Raw genomic sequence first — 19,898 nt, forward strand, 5'->3', positions numbered from 1 at the left:
AAAAATGTGGTTTCCACATTTCCCCATCTCCTTGAACCAGCCATATGCTTTGTATTGATTTCTGCACCATTCTAGAAATACAAGTGATTAAACATGGCAAAACAATTAAAAACCAAATAAGCGCACCCCCTATAGTAAGGATTTGTTTGACAATATCTTTCAACCACCCAGTAGCCCAGATCCTTCCAACCATGTGTCTAGTCTGTGTCCTGTTGTGATCTTTGTCATGTTTTCCTGTATTTCCTTAAGCCTTCTATGGATGGATACAGAGTGATCAGGCAAATTCATACAACACAGTCCCTCAAAGTCCTCACAACCACGTCCCTGCGCCAGCAGCAGAAAGTCAATAGCAGCCCTATTCCGTGATAATGCGTGCCTTACACTGCATCAACTAACGCGTCAGTGGTAATATTCAATGTGATGTTTAATTGTTTGGCCGCCCAGCAAGCCAGCTTTTCTAGGTTACAGAAGGCTCTGGCTGCAGTGACACCTGATCTTAATAAGGAAGCAATAACCCGTGATGGTGTTTGTCAGGAATGCCTATCAAGCAAGTATGGAATGGATCAGCTGGCGTAGCCACAGACAGACAAAAGGAATCCTGCTTAGTGACATCAGCAAAGGTAACCCACACATTGTGTCTTGGCACTACTTCCAGAATATTGTGTGTTTTGACTGCTGTCATAAGGCTTAACAGTAAAAATGTGATCACTGGAATTTTCCCACTGCACCCCATTTTTCCTGCATTCTCTCCTTCCAGTGCGCTAAAAGCCATGGCCAGTCATCCTCAGGTACCCACCAATCTTTAGCCTCTTTTGGCAAAGAGATCTTGTTCCAACACAAAACTTGTTCTGCTCCTACTTTATGTTCCTCTGCAGTGTGTATTTCTTTACATTTCTTCATAACAAGGTTAATACTACTGCAATACCATCTTGCATCGCAAGTTAAGCATACACACAATACCCACGGTTTACCCTTTCCACAGTCTGAATCAGGACATTTGGGCTGTAGCTGAGGTGAGATTCCAATTTTTGGCATCAGCACACAGGTGGGATCCCTGTCTTTCCCCAGCCACGGTTTCACCCACTTAACAGGCACCCAGTGTGATCCTGTGTCTGTGGAAACTCATGCATACCCCCTTCTGCAGGTTAGTAATTGCATTGGTCCTTCCCACTGCCCTGTAGCCCCATTTTTTACCCATATTTTCCTGCTCTCCCGTGGAGTTTCATTCAAGTCCCCTATTATTCTTGCCCCGTGTTTTACCGCAGGAGGAACAAGATTATCCCCTGGGATACATCAATAATTCATTACATAGACAGCTTTTTCCAAGCAGGCTTGAGGCGAAGGTGTTACGGTGGGGAAACTGCAACACGCGTATCAAACAACAAGGCCCGTGGAAAAGAAATATATATGGACTGATTCTTGATAGCTGTTTCAGAGATGTTTATTTCTCCAGCCGCATGGCCAGGATCTGCCGAGGAACTGCGGCAATCACAGGACCCGAGGGTCCTTGCCCACGCAGGGGAACACAAACCAACCAATGGGGAAGGAGGCTGACCAGGGGCCAGGGAAACCCCCTGCCTCCCCCCAGGGCTCCTCTCCCAGGGCTCCATGGCAGGGGGGAAGGGACCCCAACATTTCACCCGTTTATTTTAAACAAAAAGAGATTTAAAACTTAACATTGAAAACAACTGGATAAATGTAACAAGAACAGTTTCAAAACAAAACAAGCCACCCTCCTGGGTCTTTAAATGTCCCAACAGATTCTCTGGAACATCTTAAGGCTGACAGAAGGGAGACAGGACTCTCCATACATGCTTTGTGGGGAAACTGATGCAGGAGAGGGTTTCTTCCAATTTTACCTGTTGGAACTCTAAACAATAATAATAAATTTCTTCCCTCCCCCTTTTCATCCCCCACTCGACATTGGAAAGGGATTTTTGGGGAAACAATTGGCAAAGGCATGGTTTTGTGAGGGAAACCATGGGTGAAAAAACAGATTGGGAATACACTGGGGGTAATAGGACATAGGGTAAAAGGGAAAGGTGGGATCAGGAACGGGAGACTGTAGGGGGGGCTTATAATGGAGATATTGTCTAACATGACTACGATTTTTAGCATATATACTGCCTTTTACAGAAACACCATCAGGCCCAGTGACCTCTGCTGCTTGTAACCCTTTTCTGCCTTGCACAATTTTGAACTCTACTACTTCTCCATCTCCTAAGCTTGGGATGTATTTTTCAGGGTTATTCTTTTTAACAGCTGTTCTATGAACGAATATGTGTTCTTGGTTGTCACATCTTGTTATAAAACCATAATTTTGTTTAACATTGTACCATTTTACTATTCCTGAAACCTTAGCTATGGTGATTTTTTCCTTTTTCTGAGTGGCTGCTGTTTTCTGTCTTGCTGTGCTCCTGGTTTCACTTTTGTTTTCGCTCGCTCCCGCATTGGAGCCATCAGGGCTGCTCGTGCCTGTGCGCTCTTCCCGGGGTCGTATTCGGGGCCGCGCAGGCTGGGCCGGGCCACGCTGCATAGCTCTCTGTGTGCCGCTGCCTCTGCTCTCAGCTGCGCTGCCACTGCCTGGTGCCGCACCCACGTCTTGGCCCAGGCCCCCGGGCGACAACCCCCCACGCCCTGCTCCAGCATGCGTTTCGACTGGGCGCGGCTCCGTTCCACCGCTGCCACTGGCTGCTGCCCGCACACCGCCCCTCTCGGTCAGGTGTTCATGGGGCTCGCTCCACCACGCTCTGCGTGGGGCCGGGCGGGCTCCTGCCACGCCTCGCTCTGCTGCCAACACTGCAGCTCGCATTGCTCCGCCCGCGCACAGGAACTGCCTCGCTGCTGCTTGCAGAGTGTCCACGTGGTCTGGGTCGCACGGTCCGTGTGCCAGGCTTCCCTTAGCCAAGACACAGCTGACATTGCTCAACAGTCTTGGTAATTAAATAATATTCATGAAAATATTCTTCCATCAGCATATATTTTGACTAAGAAATTAACTGTGTCCAAACGTTCCAAAAGTCTTTGGTAAGAACTAAATCCCAAGAAACGTAGCTTAAACAACCATGAAAGGAAATGTTTCAGTTCCTTTTGAGCTTGAATTAAGCTAAAATTTACAAATCGTTGTTCAAGAGTCTTTTCAAGTTTAAGGTAAATGTTCATATGTGGCTCAGAGAGCCAAGAGTCTTTCCATGGTTCCTCCATAGTTTAGAGATGAAGCACCAGAACAAAACAAGAAGAGAAATCCAGCATTTACTCACAAGTCAGTCGCTGTAGGGATTGGGGATCATTCTGCTCGCATTATCCATTTGTTACCGCGGGGATACTGCAACACGTGTATCGAACAACGAGGCCCATGGAAAAGAAATACATAGACCAATTCTTGATAGATGTTTCAGAGAGATGTTTATTTCCCCAGCCACATGGCTGAGGATGCTGAGGAACTGTCGCAATCATGGGACCCGAGAGTCCTTGCCCGTGCCAGGGAACACAAAACAACCAATGGGGAACGAGACTGACCAGGGGCGAGGGAAACCCTGTGCCTCCCCCCAGGGCCCCTCTCCCAGGACCACATGGCAGGGGGGAAGGGACCCTGACAACCACCTCCCCCCAGAATGGGGTGACGTGGGGGGTACACACAGGGGTCCCCACTGCCAAACCATCCCCACATTCTGCCTCCCCCCAGTCGCGGGCCCCCCCAAGTCCCTCCCCAGTGCCCTCCAATAAACGGGACGAGTGAACTGGGAAGCTTTATTGGGAACACTGGGAGCAGCCAGGCAGGGGCAGAGTGACAGCGGGGCTGGGGGGGCACATGACCCCCCCAAAATCAGTGCGGGGATGGAGTGGGGGGTCCTGGCCAGGCTCGAGGCCACGGGGAGAGGCTGCGGCTGCCGGCGGCTCAGGAGCTCTGTGGGCAGAGCAAAGGGGGTGACACTGGGCTGGGGGGCCCCAGGGAGAGCACACATGCCATGGGAAAGGGGGACACGACCCCCGGGCCACCCCCCCCCCCCCCCCCCCCCCCCATCACGTGCTTGCACAGGTAGAAGCCGAGCCCCAGCACCAGGAACATGAAGTCCCCGATCCCCATCCGCATCCCTCTGCAGGCAGCGTCTGGCAGCATCTCTGGGGGTCTGCAGGGGTCAGCACCCCCAAAATCCTCTCACAGACACCACAAGCCCCTCCAAGCACCCTCCCAGTCACCCCCAGCCCACCCAGGACCCCCTGAAACCTCCTCCCAATCCCTTGCCAACCTCCCCAGGACCCACCAAAGCCCCTCCCATTCCTGCCAGTTGCCCCCGCCGCCCCAGGACCCCCAGACCCTCTCCCAGTCCCTTCCCAGCCCCACCAGGACTCACCAAGACCCCTCCCAGTCTCTTCCCAGTTAATCACCAAGACCAGGCCAAGAGACACTTCAGAGGCAGAAGCAGAGCAGCGGGTTCTGCTTTATTCGGCGCCAGCTGCATGGGGGATCTCTCCTCCTAACACACACACCCAGCACTCCATACAGTCCAGCATTATGGGTGAAATGCATGAATGTTCATCACATTCCTTGGGATAGGAGTGGTTATACAAATTAGTTCTCCGAAATCATTAATATCATTAGCATATGTGTCACACATGAGTGGTGTGTGCTGGTGGTCGCACTGAGGAAGGCTCCTCTTCTTCCTCGCGGGTCTTTCCAATGAAGATCAGTACTCTTTATCACAATGCACTTTTCACCTTTCTTTCTGGAGCACGGGCAGTCCTTTGTGGGGTGACTCAGCAGTTTCTGCGCTGGTTTCAAACAGATTCTTGTTCCTCTTATCTTGACAAGATTAGAGCGAATCCTGCTTCTTAGGTTTTGTGTTTAACATTTGCTGTCTCCCAATAGTTAACTGTGCTTACATGAGTTAAGTATTGATCACCTGTTTCTCAATCCCCCCTTTTTCTTTGGTCATTTGTAATTCTTTACAAATCTCGCATGTCTTGAAAGCAAGTACCCTTTTCTACCTTGCTTCTGGGTTTGTGCTTTTGCCACTGAGCATAAGCACGGCGATTCCAAGTACATAACTGTCGCTGCTGGAGCTGCCCGGTCACTCGCAGTGACGGGTCCGATGCGCTCCGAAGACCAAGATGAAGCTGGTCTCGCCGCAAGAGGCAAAGCTCTCAGGGTGCTGAATGGTTTGCACTCGCAGGCAGAGGCAAGAAGGAAGGAGGGGACTCCAGTAGAGTATCCAGGGCTTTATTGTCCTCAGGGGGACCAGGGACCGAAGACCCCAGAAAAGGGGTTGCACAGCTTTTTAAAGGGGGGTTGGACAAAGGGCAGCAACAATCTCAGGGCCAGTCGGGAAGGAGAAGGGGAGGGTTCACAGGTGGAGTGACATACAATTAGCCAATGAGGGAAAACAAGGGGAGGGGAGAAATTCAAAGGGACCAAGGGGGGGTCTCGAGGGGAGAAGAACTTTCTAGAAGGGGGAGGAGAAAGGGGTGGTGTTCATCAAGGATTGGCAGCTAAGGCAAGGCGTATACAATGCAGCAAGGGGAGGGGAAACTACAAACTGACTGACAATGAAATGAACTGGGACAGACCAAGTATGGGGAGAAAGGTGCATGGCAACATCTCCCCTGTTTTTGTTTAAAAAAATAAAGAAAACTTAAACTGGGGTTTTTTGGGTATCATCCCACCAAGATGTTTCTCTAGTAGCCACGGCTACGGCTACCTGGGTGTTGGGGTTTTAGTTTAGTCCTAGTTTTTTTTCTGTTAAAAGAATTTTTCCCTATGCACGTTGCTAGAGGAACAAATAGCTAGGTGCTTAGGAAAAACAAAAGACCTGGCTGCTCCTTTTGTTTCACCTGAGTATGTGGGCAGTTGGGTCTCCGGTGTTTGGACAGAGGAGTCTGCTTGCTTCGGCTGCTTTTCCGTCTGCTGGAAAGCCCCCAAGATCCCAAAGCCGCCTTCCCTGCCCTGCTGGAGGCCAGGCTGTGGCCGCCCTGCCCTGCCGCTGCTTCAAGCCTTCACTACGTTGTAGCTGTGCTCACCCTGCCTGCCCAGACCTCTGGGGGGTTCCCCGCTTGGATACATCGCATCTGCCACCCGGGATTTCTGCTCGTCCCTGCCGTTCCAGCCTGCTGTTCCCGAGGGTCCGGCCAGGGGTTTGTGAAGCCTTTGTTCCATCCCTTCCCGGGATCCCAGGCCGCCAGTGCCGCGTGCTCCCCGAGCTCGCTCCGGAGCGCCCCCTGCAGCCGCGGGGGAACCATCGCACCTGCCCTGCTCACCGGGAGCCGCCAGCGCCCCTGCCGGCTGCGAGCGGAACTGCACCCGAGGGGAAAGGGCCTGACAGCCGAGAAGGCTGGCACTGGGTTTGTGATTGTTTGCTGTTACTGCTGTAGTTATTGCTGTTTGTTTGACTGGTTATATATATAAACATATATACAGTAAAGAACTGTTATTCCTATTTCCCACATCTTTGCCTAAAAGCCCTTGATTTCAAAATTATAATAACTCGGAGGGAAAGGAGTTACATCTGCCATTCCAAGGGAGGCTTCTGCCTTCCTTAGCAGACACCTGTCTTTCAAACCAAGACACTGGGTATATCTCGTACCACTGGTACACTTTAAGAAGGTTTTCTCTACTGCTGTGAGTAGGAGTCTTTTGATGCACCCAAAGAGTAAGAATACAAGAAAAATAATGACAAAAATCCATAAGACAGTCTTTAAAATTGAGGAAATCCATCCCAACAGCCCCCAGTGTTTGAAAATGTTATCTAGCCAGTCCTCTGATTCTATCTTGATGTCTGATACCATCTCCTTGATTCCCTGGATGGTGGACTGTATGCTTTCACTGTGTGATGATTGATTGAAGCAGCACATCCCTTCAAACTCCTGGAATCCATGACCGTGTGCTAAAAGTAGAAAGTCTATGGCAGCGCAGTTCTGTAACGTGGCTTTCCAAGTTATTTCTTTGTCTTCCAGGAGGTCACTTAGCGCAGTTGAAGTACGATTAGCTATTTAGCCTCCCAACCCTCTAGGGTGCCCGATTCTCCTAGAGCTTTTGCCGCTGCTACCCATGGGTTAAAGAGGGAAACGGCAGATCTTTTTAAATGAGATCAATGAAATATTTCGGAATCATAATTTTCATTGAATTCTTTAAGATCTCTTTTTTTCACGACAGAAAAAAGCGAGCCAATTGGGTTCTGTTCCTCCAATTAATAATTTGCGTCGTGTTGGGGGCAAACAGCGTCAGGCAAACAGCCTAATGTGCATGGACCTCCCCGAATACGAGAAGGGATGCCCACTCAAGCTCGATCCCCGCAGATGAGAAACTGTCCTTTAGGAAACTTCTTGGGACGGTTAGTGCATGCCGAGAGGGAGAACTCTGTAACGTTGCACCATTCAGGCGAGGTGTACTGCCTATGGTGGGGGTTAATTATGGTATATTTCTTTCCTTCTTCTTCTGCCTTGTAACAGAAGTGAAGGCAGAAAGGAGCTGGAGCGGACCCCAAAAGCTCGAGCTGCTGTGGTTCCCTCTCAGCATTGGGCACAGTTTTTGGCCATGCATCCCACCGCTGCATGGGATTTGCTGGAGGCGGCCCCTTTTTGAGATTTGAATATTCGGTATAGGGGATCCCAACTAGGCAGGTGGAAAGTGGGTCACTCGCGGCTGCCATAGACAAGCAGAGGTGGTCTTGTTGTAGCGCATTGGCCAGGGTGACCCAGACATTTTTCCGAGGTTGAGGGATGAGCCACTCTGATAACAGGGGAATGATCCAGGGAATCATGACAGTGAGGAATCAGAGGCTGTTGCTGGCTACCATGGCTATCAGGATGAACTCTAAAAGAGAACAGAAAAACATAAGTAAAGGGCAAAGCAGGCAATGAGGGAAATTAAATAAGGAATTCTTGGGGGGGAAGAGGGGGAGGATTTCCTGTCGCCTTTCAGCGGCATCACTTCCACGCCGCTGCTGCCGTGTCTCTTGGAGAAACAAGTGGTTGAGGAGAAGCGCTATCTCAGGTTGGTACTGTTGGCGCATAGGGTTTCAGCCACTTTTTTGGGACCCAGCACAGCCTAGAAGGCGTGGGTCATGCGTACCCGCGTCTCCACATAATCATTTCAAAGGGGTCTTGAATTTGCTGGGTTTCCGGGTCTTTAAATAATGCAGGTGCCTTTTCAGCCAACTTCATTTGTTTGTTGTTTGAGAAGTGTCTCAACACAGGTGGATTTAAGTCTTCAAAGAAGGCATTTAAAAAGTTGATAGTAAAGAGCGCTTTAGCCAGCCTCATTCCTGGCATGGAAAATTCTGTTCCTCCTTTTTGTTACTCTAAAACCCTTTTCAGGGTTTGATGAGTTCTCTCTATTATGGCTTGGCTGGTTGAAGAATGAGGGATCCCGGTGGTGTGGGAAATTCCCCACTGTTGAATGAGATCTTGGAAGGCTTTGGAGATGTAAGCAGGTCCGTTGTCCGTTTTGAGTTGCCTTGGTACCCCTAGCGTAGCGCACGCCTGCAGCAGATGTTTCTGTGCGTCCGTTGCTTTTTCTCCCGCATGGGCAGAGGCGTAGACAGCTCCCGAGAAGGTATCCACTAACACGTGCATGTATTTGGACCTCCCAAATTGGGGGAAGTGGGTGATATCAGATTGCCACACCTCGCAACTGCCCAGTCCTCTAGGGTTCACCCCAGACCCTAACGATGGTAAGCCAAACTTTTGGCAGTTGGGACATGTCACCACGATAGCCCTTGCCTGCTCTCGGCACAGAGGGAACATGCGCACGAGTGCAGGCACATTCTGGTGGAACATCTGATGGCTCAGTTTGGCTTGTTGGAAAACATCGGGGATGTTTACAAGTTGTGTTGTCATGGCTAGGGCATCTGCCTTCCTGCTCCCTTCCGCAATTGGTCCTGTAAGGTCGGTGTGTGAGCTTACATGCATGACATAGTATGGCTGCTCATGGTGGGAGACCAAAAAGATTAGCTTCATGAGCAGCTGGTACATGGCAGCGTTGGATACTTCTTTTAGAAGTGAATGTTCCGCCCTTGACACTACTCCTGCAGCGTAGGCCAAATCAGTTACTAAATTAAATGGTTCTTGGAACCTCTCAAAAGCTCTGACCACCGCGGCTAATTCAACAACCTGTGGTGATCCCTCTACCACTTGAATATCAGACTCCCACTTCTGAGTCTGAGGATCCCTCCAAGTCATTACGGACTTTTGGGATGCTCCTAAGCCTTCCATAAAAATGGTCACAGCCTTGAGAGGCTTCCTGCTTTGGATTTCTTTTGGTATTAAATGGAAGGCCACATGAAATAACTTATGCTTTGGATAGTGAATTGATATTTGTCCTGGGTAGCTATCTAGGACGTAGAAGAGGTTCTCGTTATATTGGAATAAGTGCTTTACTGCCCCCGTCGTTAAAGGTAGATAAATGCATGTAATATCACACCCCACCAAGGTGCATAGGCATGCCCTAGCCTTGATGATAAGCTGAGCCACCAGTTCTGGTGGCGTGGTGATGCTTTTGGACAAGCAACGGGAGAGGAATACCCACTCTGTAATCAAAAGAGGGTCCCTCTGTCCCTTGTCCCATTGAAAGATCAGCCTGTGGAGGTGTGGCGCTTCCCCTAATACAACAAATTGAAAACGTAAGTCCCGGTGGTACCTGTGCACTTGGCGAGTTGACAGCGCCTTTTGCACCTTCTTCATGGAGTGTCTAGCCTCTTTGGTCAGGGTCCTCGGAGAACCGAGCTCATCATTCCCCTGCAACAAATTAAAAAGTGGGGCAAGCTCCTTGGTGATAATACCTAAGAGAGGTCTGATCCAATTTATTGAGCCACACAATTGATGTAATTATTTTAAAATGCAGGGATTATCATTTGTCTGGACTTGCTGGGGTATAGTGGTTCTTTCAGTTATTTTGAGCCCCATATACTTCCAGGAGACTAACCTTTGGACCTTTTCTTCCTGTAGCTCAAAGCCTTCACTGGCTAATGCTTTAATTGTTGCGTCCAGTACTTTTTCTAACAGGTTGTCGTTGGGAGCACACACCAGCACATCATCCATTGTTGGAGAATGGTTAGAGGATCAGGGACATGGATCATTGATAAAACCAGATCAATATAAAAGCCTGCAAGCAAAGGCCTGCACGAGAAAAAGCCTACATGAGAAAATGCCTGTGTGAGAAACAGGCCTGAGAACCAAAAGGGAGTTTTAAGGAGGTACAGTCCTATGCTGATAAAATGTACTGACCATGAGAAGGGAGGAAAATCTTTGATCTCTCAAGACAAAACATAAATAATAGAAGCTTGCCAAATGTAGTCTTTTATCTAACCCAATTATGTAGAAGTAAGAATGCGCTTTTGTAAGTTTAAACTAATTAAAGAACTGATAAGCTTGTACTTTCACACTATGTAAGTGCCTCTGTATTGCTGATAAACGAAGCTTGCATTACCAATCCCATTGATTGTCTGCATGTCTTCCCCTGCCGGAAAGTCAGCATTTGGCACCCGAGCAGAGACTGGGACTTCGTTTTCTTGACTAGGTGGGAGACTGAAGAGGCACCGATAAGCAGCGATCAGAGGGCAAAAGATCAGCAGCTACAGGCAAGCGTCTGATCCGTGCCTGGACTGACCTAACAACAGGGGTCTGCCGTTACGGCTGACAAGGGCAAACCTGGGAAAAGACTGCACAACTCCTGTCGACAGGGATGCGGTAGGACGCAGATATGGAAACAGAGGTGACCCTTGATTTATTTTTACGCTTTTTAGAAAAGTGGGGAGTTAAAGAAGTAAACCTTTGTAAGGAACTAGCTGATCCAAGATCGTTCAAAAAGAAAGCTAAAGAAGCAAAAGCTCTCAAATTAACCTGGAGAGCAGTAACTGGCACTCTTGCAGAGATGAAAACAGAGAGGACAGTGGCCGCAGCCGCCATAGAGGCTTTAGAGAGTGGCAGCTCCGGGTGTGGTGGCTCCAGGAAAGGAACAGACGGGGGTCTTACAGAGCGCTGCCCGACACCAGAGCGGAGTCTGGGGTAGCACGGTCCTTCGGGCTGGCCGCGAGAAAACCGATTAAAGGCGCAGCAGCACCCGTCCGCTCACTGCAGGAGCTGCTAAACTCGGCAGAGCAGGATGTTATCCTTCCGATGTCTGAGAAAGAAATGGCCGCGAACGCGGAAGCAGAGCCACCCGACCCAGGGGGCAGGGCACAGGCGGGCCAAGGAGACACAGGCAGTCCGGGTGCCCAACGAAAAGCAGCAAGCAGATGTGCAGTCCTAACTCCTGGCCAAAAGCAGCAGAGAGCAACCCCCCCCGCCGAACAGCGGATGGTCCAGCACCGGAGCAGCTTCTGCAGTTTCGTCGCCTGCAGAGCCAGAGCCAGCCAGGGCTGCCAAGAGTCAGCCCCAAGAGGGGGAGAAGCACCAAGAAATGAGCAAACGTCAAAGTGACACACAAGACCCACTGTATGCGCTCCAAGCTGACATGCTAACTGGGAGCGGAGCTTACGGGGCAACAGTAACACAGCTGACCATGCCCATAGTCATTCATCAGTTGTCACAGACTTTTGCCCACAAAGCCTTGTTGTCAGCAGCCTTAAGATGCAGCTGAGCTCTCTGAAGAGCTCCAAGAGCAAATGTTTGAAACACTTGCCTTTGAAAATGCTAATAGGCAAACTAAGACAATTCTTGCCACGCTGCCCCAAGGAGCAGGTGTAGACAAGATGCTCGTACGTGCTACCTGTGCAGAACAGTCATCTCAAACAGCTGCTTTTACTGCAACACTGCAAAACGTGCTGCTACAACAGGGACAAGTCATCGCCGCAGCACTGACCAGAGGGGTGCCCAGCAAGTGGTGCCATGCTACGCATGCAAGACCCCGAAGCGAGAAGGCGCAGTCAGCATCAGCTCCTGAGGAAAGTGACGCCACTACTTCAACAGCTGGAACTCTGAGACCTGGGGAGGGAAGGGGAGGGAAGGGGAGGGGAGGGGAAGGGAGGGGAGGGACAGGTGAGACAGGTGGCTGTGGGGCCCGTGTAGGGGCCAGCGGGCCCGGCCAGGCCCTGCTTGGGCCAGGCCGGGCTGGGCCATGGCCATCCTGAAGCCATGGGCCTGTTCCATCCGTGGAACCCCCCCCAGTGCTTTACTGTGGGCAGCAAAATTCCAGCTGCAAGGCTAAAGTGAGATTAACCCTTTTATTGCTGTGAAGAGCTGAAAACCTGAAAGAAGAGAAAGAGGAGATGCTTAAATCTGAAAGTCTGTTGTGAAGCTATGATATATCATGAGGGGAGGGGAGGGGAGGGGAGGGTCACAGCACCCAGTCCTGCTCCCTCGGGGGTGGGGCCCCACACCCGCAGGACAAAATGGATCCATGGCTCCCAGAGCTTTCCCCGCTTTGGGCCGAACCCAGCAGGTTCCAGGCAGACTTTGGCCACAGGGCCCAGGAGTTCAGCCCAGCCCGGCCCAGGGGTCCCACAGGGTGAGGGTGTCGAGGGTCCTGGGGGGGCTCCAGGAGAATCCAGGAGGGTGCCAGGTGGGGATCCAGGTGAATTTCCTGCTTCCAGTGAGGGATCTGTATTTTAAGAGAGGTGGTTTGTGGGAAATGAAGTTGCAGGGAGCTCTCTCACAGAGACCCCGCAGGTGCTGACAGCATACATAAACAACATTGTGCTTGAGCAGATAGAAATGGATACATGTTTCGATTTGCGGCCTTGGTGAAAACTGCCTGACTCAGAGCAATAAGCTCTTGCAAAATTAAAGCAAATGCAGTTCTGTAGTTTTGAAATAAATATGCCTTATAAGAGTAGAAATGTAGTAAAAATATACTTTATACAGAAATAATAGTGATAAATAAAAGAGTAAAGAGTTTTGAGTTTAATAATAAGTTTTATAGTAAAGTTTCCTAGAAAGTTAAGATGTATTAGTATAAGCTTGTGCAATAGGCTATAATAGCAATGTTTATTGGATAAAAAAGTACGCATTGCGGCAAAATTATACAGTGTTGATTGGTACAAATGTGTAGCAAGCTTTGTGACATTTGCTTATTGGCTAAAAAAGTTATAAAAAGCCTTGTAGAGATATAGTGAGGCAGGCTGCTGCTTCTTCAGCAAGCTGTTGCTACCTCACTGAATTGCTGCTACCTGGCATCTGTACCTGCTGCAGCTGCCAGGCGTTCCGCTTCTGCTATGGTTACTGTAACTACTGCCTTTGATATCAGAGATGCTGTTCGTAATGACTCTTCTGTCTCACCCTTCGATAAACATGAGACTGATTCAGCAATAAATCATCTCAGTGACATCTCGTGCATACTTTAATCCCAGGACAATCCTGGAAATCCTGGCAGTGGTTGATGGTGCTGTAAAGGAGCAAACTGCAGAAGAAGTCACAGAGAAGTAATTTAAGCAGGGACTACCCGTGGTTAATTCCTAAAACCAAAATAAGTCAGTATTTATTTTGAGGGAAAATGATTTCTAATGGCATTTTGAGGGTCATCAGGATCAATACACAGAAATAAATACAAAGAAAATACAAAGAGGTGAAACAGGAGTGGAGCTCGCTGGACTGATCCTGGGCAGAGCCCGGGCAGACCCTGCATGAATTTGGCTGCCTGAATGCAGCTCTTGCCCGGGCCCCAGGGGTGGCCCCCTCTGGGTGTCTCTCCCAGCCCCACAGGGATGCTCCTGCCCCTTCCCTGGTGCCCCAGGGTCCTGCAAGCGCCTTCTGGGGCCACCCAGACACCTCCCTGGGCCTCTGGGGGCCCCGTGGCATGGTGCAGACAGGGATCGAATCAAAGCTTCCTTGGAAGATGGAGGCAGGAGAATATTGCCCACAATCTTCTTTCCAGCTGCCCTCCACACTCCTGCAAATCCTGCTGGGACACTCAGGCTCTCCATTCCGGGGCTCTGCAGTTCCCCTGCAAACCCATCCATCACTGTGTCCCCTCTCACATGGATATCAAGGAAATGACACAGCAATGTCCAGAAAACTTGAACTTGATTAACTTGACTGCTCTAAAAATCTGCAGCTGGGAGGTGACTGGAAGACTACGGGGCGAGAACCTTATGCCTCTATTTCCACAGGCCTGGTTCCTATGGTATATCACCGTGTCCCGCAGCCATAGGGAGGAGGAGGAGGAGAAGATCCAGCAGGCAGGAATTGTGCAGCAAGATTGATTTATTTAATTATTTTACAAACCTTTTATAGACTTTTTTTCTTCATAATCTAATTGGACAAAGGACCAGCCACTCCTTGGAGGTGATTGGCCAAAATCCTAAAACATCCATTATCAAAATATTTTTCTACTATACCATAAACAAGACTTTCCAAGGTTGCAGGTGGCTTGGTTGTTTACATTCCCTGCTACCTCTTCTGTGAGAGAGAAAAGTCTCTCACGGACTTAGAAAATAACAAGGAAATCCTCACTAACAGCATTTTTGTACCTACATGCCTCCAAAAAGGGTCAACAGTTTGAAACTGGAACACTCAGGGAAACTTCAGCTTCTGGGGGAAAAGGTGGCTGGGAGCTCTGTGGCTGAGGATGGGGGGCTTCACTGACCCCTAAGCTGGGGGATGTCACAGTGCCCGGGCTGAGCACTGGTCACGCATCCCCCGCGATGCCCTGCAAGCTGAGCGCCGAGCTGGAGCTGGAGAGTCAGCGCTGAGGGGAGCCTCGGGGTCTCCTCCTCCTGCAGCTGCCCCCTTTTGCTGGTGTCTTGGCTCTGGGCCTCTGCAGAGAGCGGTGGCGCCGGCACAGCCGCATCCGGGCGCGGTTGTGCCTCAGCAGCCGCAGCAGCTCCTTGGGGCAGCCACGTCCCGCAGCGCGTCCTGCACAGCCCCAGGGGCTCCAGCGCTTCTCCTGCACGGCCCGGCCCAGGGAGCCCCATGGAAGGGGCAGAGGGGCCGAGCGGGGCTGAGCCCTCTGGCGCTGCCCTTGGCCTCTCCGCGAGAGACTCGGGCCTGGCTGGGCTGCCCCGGGCAGAGACTGCAGCAAGAAGAGCTCCGGCCGCCTCTGCCTGGTGTCCCTGGGGCTCAGGCTGGGCCCGATTCCCGCCCAGGGGCTCAGCCCCCACTGCTGAGGGGCCGTGGCCAAAGGGCTGCCCGGGAGGCCCAGCACCCTCTGATCCAACCCGGCTTTGCTCCGCCACGGGGGCTCTCAGGCCTCACCCAGCACCAGCTTAGCCCAAAGCTTTGGTGGCTGCCGGCCCTGGCACTGTCCTGCCTGCCTGACCCCCCTCCCTCACCTCTCCCCAGCGTCTCCAGAACCATCCCAGGACAAGGCCCATGATCAGCAGCTCCAGGGCCGAGCGTGTCCAAGAAACCAGCACCACGTCCACCAAGGGGGTCGTCCCAGGGCCCGTGGCGTCCTGTGGCTCCAGCTCCTCGCGAAGCAGAGCCGAGGTGCCCATGTCCCACTCAGGATGGCTGGAAGGGTCGAGAGGATGGGCCAGCATCAGCAGCACACAGAAGTGCAGCAGCCAGGAGAAGCCCTGGCTGGCCATGGTGCTCTGTGGGATGAGCCGCCACCTCCACGCTGGCTCTGGCCGTGGCTCCGCGCCGAGTGCAGCCTGGGCTCTGGGCACGGCGATGGGCTGGGGACAGCGGACAGCCACCACGCTGTCCCCAGAGCCTGTGATGTCACAGAATCACCAAATGCATTGGCTTGGAAGAGCCCTGGGAGATCATCGACTCCAACCTGTGCCCCATCCCCACCACGGCAACCAGGGCAGAGCCCTGAGTGCCACACCCAGGCTTTCCTTGAGCACCTCCCCAATGGTGGCTCCACCCCCACCTGGCCAGCCCATTCCAATATCTAATGCCCCTTTCTGGGAAAAAGTTCTTCCTAATGCCCAACCCAAACGTCCCTTGGTGCAGCTCAAAGCCCCTGTTGGCATCTGCTCTCTCTTGTCCTTGCCCAGCTCTGACAAGGCTGGTGCTGCCTTGTCGGTCCCTTGCCTGAGGGCAGGAGAAGAGGCTGTGCCAGTGAGTGCTGCTCCACTCTGAGGCCATTCCAAGGGGCTGCTTTCCTTCTGCTTTGCAGATTTGCATTGAAGAAGAAATCATCAGTTCAGCAAAGAAGGACTTACTGGGACAGACAATTTGTACAATAAAGGTCAGTAAATAGGCCAGGAAAAAGACAAAGAATGGAAAAGAGAATGTGGATACAAAAATGCTGCTAGCAAGAATTTTCTTGCTATTTTCTAAGTCCGTGAGAGACTTTTCTCTCGCACAGAAGATAGCAGCAGAGTTCTATAAACAATGAAACACAGGCAACCTTGAGAAGCCTTGTTTATAGTACAGTAGAAAAATATTTTGACAATGGATGTTCTAGGATTTTAGCCAATCACACCAAGGGGTGGCTGATCCTTTGTCCAATTAGACTATGAAGAAAAAAGGCTATAAAAGAGTTTGTAAAATAATTCAATCAATCAATCTTGCTGCATATTTATGCCTGCTGGCTCTTCTCTCCTCCTCCCTATGGCTGCAGGACACGGTAATATTTTACAGCATTTAATAAGAGAAGAGGATTCCTAAGTGTCTGAAGTACAGGGTTCTGGAAGAGCTTTTCAGTCAGCAGCACCTTGAGTTTTAAGATGGAGTTGGAGCAGTGCCCGAAGCTCTTTCCACACTTGGGGCACTCGCAGGGATTCCCTTACTGGTGCCTCTGCTGGTGTTTCCTCAAGGACGAGCTCCAGGAGAAGCTCTTCCCGCACTCGGGACACTCTAAGGCCTCTCCCTGGTGTGGATGCGCTGGTGGCTGGTGAGTTGGGAGCTCCACTTGAAGCTCTTCCCGCAGTCTGTGCAGCGGAAGGGCCTCTCCCCTGTGTGTGTTTGCTGATGTACAATGAGATAGGAGATCCACTGAAACATCTTCCCACACTCAGGACACTCAAAGGGCCCTCCCCTGGCGTGCATCTCCTGGTGGCAGATCAGGCTGGAGCTGTGGCTGAAGCTCTTCCCACATTCCAAGCACTTGTAGGGCCATCCCCCTGTGTGTATCTGGTGGTGGATGAAGAGGTGGGAAGTGTGGCTGAAGCTCTTCCCACATTCCAAGCACTTGTAGGGCTTCTCCCCAGTGTGCAGCTGCTCATGGACCACCAGGTTGGGCCTCTGGATGAAGCAGAGGGGGGGCCGCTTCTCCTCAGAGCACCCTGGGCTGGCTTTGGAGCCCCTCCTTGTGGGGGGATCCTTTTGGCTTTTCCTCCCCGTGTGATTCCTGTGCCACTGAGCCACTCAAAGCAGCTTCTTCCACGAGGTTCTGCCACAGGGATTTGTTCTCCCTGGTCTCCATCTGTAGCTCAGTGCCTGGGGGAGCAAGCACAAGGAGAGGAAGGGACAGGGAGAGGAAAGAAGGAGGAAGGAAAGAACAAGGAGAGGAAGAAGGGTAGAGAAGGAAGAAGGAGAGGAAGGAAGAAGAAGAAAAAGAAACAAGAAGTGGAAGGAACAAATAGAGAGAGGGGAAGGAAGGAAGGAAGGAAGCAAGGAAAAGGAACAAGGAGAGGATGGGATTTGCCTCCGTGCCACAGGGAAGGGGAAGGAGATCCCCCCAGTCCGTCCCTGGCAGGACGGCATCGGCAGCGGGGTTGTCCTGCAGCCGGGGGCGATGCTGGGCTGGGAGATGGAGCAGGAGAGAAGGGAAAGGGGCACTGACTTCCTCCTCACCTGCCTGGGGCTCCCGGGGCATCTTCCTCACTGCCTCCTCCTCCATTTGGCCAAGGCTTGGGAATGAGAAGTCCTGTTTTAGGGGGAAAAACAAGGGGTGAGTGCATTGGCTTGGGGGTTTCTCCTGCCCAAGTCCATCTCTAGGAGTCACCACATATCTTGTGTCCATGAAAACCTCCAAAACATCAAGACTCAGAGGAAAATATCCCTCACTGAGGTTCCCCCTCTCTGGTCTCTCCACTATGGGGTTCTGGGGGTCCCCCTTGTCCTGGATGCTGCGAGCCCTGCATATATTGAAGGTCCCTCCTCTGCAGGGTCTCTGCTCGCTCCAGACTTCCAGGGAATCCCAGGGGTGCCCCCTCTTTGGTCTCCCCACTTTGGGGTTCAGAGAGTCCCCCTTCTCTGGGGCTGCACTAAGGGATGCCGAGGGTTTTGGGGTCCCAGGGGTCCCTCCTCCCCTGGCTCTCTGCTCTGGGGTGCCGGGAGTCCCAGGGGTCCCCCCTCTCTGGGGTCCCCTCTTTGGTGTCCCAGGGGTTCCCCCTCTCCAGGCTCATCCCTTCTCGGGGTTCCCCCTTCTCCAAGCTCACCCCACTCCCGGCTGCCGGGGTCCCCCCTCTCCAGGCCCCCATTTCAGGGTCCGGGACTCCCGGGGGTCCCCGCGTTTCTCTCTCCCCCCTCTCAAGGCTCCTCCCCTCCTCCCCCGCCGGTACCGGGCGATCGCCACGTGGCTCCCGGGACCCCGCACCCGCCACCCACCGCCGGGGCTCTGCCGGCAGCCGCCACCGCGACATCCCCAAAAAACACCTCCCGGGGACCCCGCAGTATCCACCCAAAGGGCATTTCGGGTCAGCTTTGGAGTCCTGCAAGATCCAAACATCGCTCCACCCGCCCCGTCCCGAAGAAAAGAATCAGGGAGCCCCAAGGTACTTCGGCTGAACTCCAAATATCCCTCCCCCCTTCAAAAGAAACCCTCCCAGGACCGCCCACGATACCCGGAGCGAGGTCCCCCTTCCCGGTCACCTGCGGGATGCGGCGGGGGCAGCGATGCTCCCGTATTGGGGTCTCCCCCCCCCGCCATGGAGCCCTGGGAGAGGGGCCCTGAGGGGACAGAGATGGAGTCTCCTGGCCCCTGGTCAGCTTCGTTTGCGATTGGTTGTTTTGTGTTTCCCTGCTCAGGCAAGGACCCTCGGTCCCAGACTGTAGGAGCTCCTCGGCAGAGCCCGGCCATGTGGCTGGAGAAATGAATATCTCTGAAACATCTACCAAGAATCTGTCCATATATATTTCTTTTCCATGGCCTCCTTGTTTGATACATCATGTTACAGAATCCCCACTGTAACCCTCCTGGCTCGAAGGGGCTGCAGATCCAGAGAGCTCTACAGTCCTGTGTCTTTAGTTACAAGGGTGTGGAAGTGTCAATGGGTCCTTTGGTAATCGCACAGTTCTGTATCGGTTCCCGCCGTGTGGAGCCATTTTTATACAGAAGTCAGTGTATTCACACAGCACAGATTGTTGTGTTTTCCTGTGTATCAATTTCTGTGTAAACCTGCATCCCGTTGTACAGTTTTATCGATGTATGAATTTCTGTGTGAAGCTGCGTGGCCTTGTAGAGTTTGGTTCAGGCTCTGTGGGTGTTGAGAGAGTGCGATGGATGTTTGGCTTTCTCTCCAGACGTGTATCTGTACAGGCACCACCGTGTGACCCATCAGACATTTAACTGTGTGAACCAAAAGGGATCTTTGTATCTTTCCATATGGACAGCAGAGATGGAACAATCTGCAGGAAGCTCGTAACAGAACTTGTTAATTGTATATAAGCAGTGTGGGTAGAGTGAGCTGTGATAAATGTCCTTTTCCAACTCCCGCTGGCTCGGGTGCGCTTCTCTCTAAGCAGCGCCGCCGCAGCAATGTGCAATCAGTGACAGTCTGCAGCTGGAACGGGCCTTGATTTGTGTCATTCGGAGCAATGAGCAGATGTGCGCCTTCAGACACTGCAGGATTTTGGCAAGGAGAGGTGACGGGGGCTGGGGGGGAACAGGCAGGTGTGCCCCGCTGATCCCCCAGGTGCGTAAAGGCGGGGCAAGGGACCATAAAAGTGTCTGGGGAGGCAGCGGAGCCACACGTTCAGGGAGAGCGGCTGCAAGGGCCTGCTGAGGAAAGCTGCAATTGCCACCGGGAAAGTGGGCAAAGGAAAGAAAGCCTCAGTCAGAGAGGGCACCTCACCTCCTTCGGAACACACCAGCCCAAAGCGGTCTATGCTTCCAGGCCTCTCTCATG

General features: G+C 51.9%; 1 pseudogene; it reads right to left on the bottom strand.

Annotated features, from left to right (window-relative positions):
- Positions 1-3,831: 3,831 nt before the first annotated feature.
- LOC125318827 overlaps positions 3,832-19,898 on the bottom strand; it is a 31,201-nt pseudogene continuing 15,134 nt past the window's right edge.

Source organism: Corvus hawaiiensis, chromosome 31 (genome assembly GCF_020740725.1).
Source record: "Corvus hawaiiensis isolate bCorHaw1 chromosome 31, bCorHaw1.pri.cur, whole genome shotgun sequence".
Lineage (NCBI taxonomy): Eukaryota > Metazoa > Chordata > Aves > Passeriformes > Corvidae > Corvus > Corvus hawaiiensis.